The sequence below is a fragment of the Cheilinus undulatus genome, linkage group 11 (assembly GCF_018320785.1).
Source record: "Cheilinus undulatus linkage group 11, ASM1832078v1, whole genome shotgun sequence".
NCBI classification, from domain to species: domain Eukaryota; kingdom Metazoa; phylum Chordata; class Actinopteri; order Labriformes; family Labridae; genus Cheilinus; species Cheilinus undulatus.
In genome coordinates this window covers 34,217,433-34,221,677 of record NC_054875.1, presented here as the reverse complement: position 1 = coordinate 34,221,677, position 4,245 = coordinate 34,217,433, and the positions used below count along the sequence as shown (strand labels likewise).

Below are 4,245 nucleotides of genomic sequence, written 5' to 3'. Positions count from 1 at the left end.
AGAGTCAATCTTTAAGCATAAAAATAATAAGTTAATGTCATAGCAATGCAGTTATTCCATTTAAACTGTATTCAATCATCAAATTTTCTTTAAGCAGTAAGAAATTTCCTACTGGTGCACATATTCGTTGTCTTTGTTCAGCTTACAGTAATGGCTAAGTTGGAAAGGAAAAGATAATAGAAAGATTACATGATCATATTACTGTAGGTAGTAAAGATTCCAAAGACATCCATCCATCCATCCATCCATCCATTTTCTATACCCCTTATTCCATTCCGGGTCGGGGGGGGGGGCTGGAGCCTATCCCAGTTGTCAATGGTCAAGAGGCAGGGGTACACCCTGGACTGGTCGCCAGTCAATCGCAGGGCTGACATATAGAGACAAACAACACATAGAGACAGACAACCAGGCACTCTCACATTCACACATACGGCCAATTTAGAGTGCAAAGACATACATTGAATATCAAATATACAAATATATATTTTGTCTATAAGGGCAAATACTATAGACAAAAACACAGCTGTGCAATCCCCCATCTCCCCAGTGGTAGTGGACCTTTACATGGAGATGTTTGAACAGCAGGCCCTCAGCTCCTTCCCTGGTACAGCACCATCACGCTGGTACAGATACGTGGATAACACATTTGTTGTACTACAAAAGAATATGATGCAGGATTTTTTCCATCACATCAATTCAGTGGACCCCTCTATCAAGTTTACTCAAGAATCCGCACACAACAACTGCCTGCCGTTCCTGGACTGTCTGGTGAAGGTGGGTGACGATGGGAGACTTAGCGTTGCAGTTTACCGTAAGAAAACCCACACGGACCAATACCTCCTCTTCTCCTCACACCACCCACTGATCCACAAACTAGGGGTAGTTAACACTCTGTTATACAGAGCTGATTCCATCCCAACCTCAGAGGTGGACAGAGTAGCAGAGCACCGACATGTGCATGAGGCGCTGCGGAGGTGTGGATATGGAGAATGGACATTCGCCAGGGCTTCCAACAAAAGTCAATGCAAGTCAAAGCTCCAGAATAAAACATCCTAAACTATGAATACACGCAAGGCTCAGGTCACCCTCTCCTATGTAGCTAACCTGTCAGAACAACTGAAGCGCTTGTTCTCCAAGCATGGCATCAGTACAGCGTTGAAACCTGTTAACACCTTGCGCTCCAAGCTAATACACCCCAAATTAAAAATCCAAAAGGGTAGGAGAGCAGGAGTAGTGTATGCCATTAAGTGCAGCACAGAGGGTTGCAACAGCATGTACATTGGGGAAACAGCTCAGCCATCTGAAAAGCGCCTCTACCAACACTGCCGTAAAACATCTTCTGGTCTGGACTCAGCTGTGTTTCTACACACAGAGGCTATTGGCCACTCCTTTGACGACAGGGACACATTCCTGTTGGATCAGGAGCCTCAGTGGTTTGAAAGAGGTGTGAAGGAGGCCGTGTATGAAAGATTTTTGAAGCCGACCCTGAACAGACACGGAGGACTGCGTTTCCAGCTCTCTCGCACCTGGGACAGAGCCATACGGAGGATGCCCCGTATCATTCTTGGTGACGTCACTGAAACGTCACCACCCACGCCTACATCTGGTGGGAGATACAGTCACCAACAGATGCCCTGAAGAAGCTTCCTGGTTGGGAGCGACACTGTTGGCTCTTCAAACTTAGTAAGTCCAGTTGTATTTGTTTAAGCCTTTAAGAATAATTATTCGCCTGGATGTCTCAAAACCTTCATCATTCAAACATACAAAGAAAACTACAGTGCTGCTAAAAATGATCATGTATATAAAAAAACAACCATTCCACCAACCAACCAACCTATGAGGGACCAGCCAGCCAACAATGAATAAGGCACATTTTTAGTGGTAATTCCAGTAATTTGATAATTCTTTATAACCATTACCTGCTGTAATGAAAATGAAATAGGTAGGATTCAAAATCATTTTTAAAGCAGTTGAAATCAAGCTGCTCTGGGATTCACTTTAACATTGATAACACTGGAAACAGATTTAAAGCGATACTTCAACATTTTGGCAAATTCACCCATTGCCATAATCCCTATAGTCTTAAGAGTAGGTTCATTACCTTTAGTTCTCGGTGCGAGCTGTTTTTAGATCGGCGGGGCTGAGATGTGAGCTGCTCGGCTAACGCTATGGAGACATATGGTATTTTCGGCTTTCCCTCATCAAACTTATCAAATACACAATCCAACAACTCCAAAACGCTCTCATGGACAAGTTGTGACCTGCACATTCACCACGCTGATATCAGTAGTTTTAGAGTTGGAGTCAGGCAGGTCCACAGCAGGAGGCTGTCCATACCAATAATGTACAGGAATTTACGGGACAAGGAAGCTCAGGAGCTCCCAGCTATAAATATGGTTTGGTGTAAGAAGATTTATGCTCAGTGACATTTGGTAATATGATAGAAATATGTACAGAGAGAGAGAGAAGCCCAGTGGGTTAAACATACATGGAAAAGCTTTTCTCTTTTAAGACAGAGTAATCATCTTCATATTCATAAGATCTTTGTGATCATTAAAGAAAAGTGTAGATTGTTAAACCTTAAGCTGTGTGAGTTTTAAAAACATAGAATCTATAAAATAACTGGGAAGCATTGGTCTCTGCTTCTTTTCAGAGGCAAACATGTTTGTTTATGCTCCTCATCAAAAAACTGAGTCAGACATGTGTGACGTGAAGGAGAAGATTGAGTCCTCTGTTTACTCAGTCCTTCAACATTTGGTTTCTAAGTAACAAATTTCAGTATTTTTTAGAAATGGGAGCTGGAATGGATGCATCAAATTGGTTACCTGTGAGCTTTAGGAGCTACTATTTCTATTTTCATAAGATGTTGCTTTTGAAAAACAGAAAACTCAGCATCAGGACAAAATGTACCGTATGGTTGGAAAACATTTCCACGGTTCTCTAAACTGCTGATTTACATTCTGTGAGAGAAAACTGCAAAACTATTTCACACCAAACTTTTGGAATGAGGCTTTGATAAATATTGAATAATGATTCACAAACTCTTTTAATTCATAACAGCCTTCTCCTTGACAGAAAAGCTAAAAAAGGTTAGCACACACTTCAAAGGGCAATTTCTTCAATGAGTGTTTTAAAATTTAAAGTGTGAGTGTAACTGAAAGTGCATCAGGAGGTTTTTTTTTCTTTTTAATCTGCTTCATCGTTGTCAAATTACCAATTTTTCTTTTCCATGCGAGCTGCTCCAGAGAGATCAAAGGTGGGATTGGATAGCATTTCTTATTATTCTTATTTGAAATTCAGTAAATGTTTAAATTTCACACTTTCCACAGCATTGACCGATTAATTTATAAACAGACAGGCTACAGTCTGAGTCGCTGACATACTTTTACACTTTCAGTTTGATTTCTCTTTTAAATCATGAAATGTGAGGCTGAGTTTACTGAGGTTTGGTGGAAACTGTTTCTGTGATTTTGAACAATGTAATTCCCTTTTGACACTGAACAAACAGGTAGTTGGATGATACAATAGTTGGAAATTCTGCAAATACTGGAGGATCATATGGGGTTCTCCCTCTGCTTATAGTCTGTTTTTTTAATACCAACGTAAAGAATTGTCCTTCTTCAGCTCTGCCTGGATACTTCTGTTGTTATATTTTCCTCCTTTTCCAATCTGATTTACATGGGAAATACAGTGAAAGAGCCTTAAAAACAATGACAGTATCTTAATCCAGATCTGGGAGATTTAATATTTCAGCAAGATAATGATGCAAAGCATTTAGTGAAAGCTACACAGAAATGGTTCAAAAACGACAAGTTGAATGTTCAGATAGAGCTGGGTGATGTGGCCTAACTTTGATATCCTGATATACTTTTGCTATACCCCAATACATGATATATACTGCAATATTTTGAAATGTCCTCTAAACAGCTGTATGTTTTATTCAGCCCTAAATAACACGAGTTTGGGATTTTTAATAAAATTGTATGCAGAAAGGGTCAAAATCAATAAAGTCAAATTTAGCACACTTTTATTTTGAAAAGGACTTCATTCAAACTTTTACTGATAAATCAAACTTACATAAATCATGAAATACTTGTTCTTTTACAGTGTATGGAAAGTCCTGAAATGTTTCCTGTGTTATGATTACTATTGCTGATTTTAAAATGATTATTTTTCTCATTAAAGGTGAAGCAAACCTTCACAAAACTCACCGATCCTGCATGCAGCCAAAGGCCAAAACCCTGC

General features: G+C 39.7%; 1 pseudogene; it reads left to right on the top strand.

The window, feature by feature from the left end:
• Nucleotides 1-315: 315 nt before the first annotated feature.
• Nucleotides 316-1,638, top strand: LOC121517333 (annotated as a pseudogene).
• The last annotated feature ends 2,607 nt before the right edge of the window (nucleotides 1,639-4,245 follow it).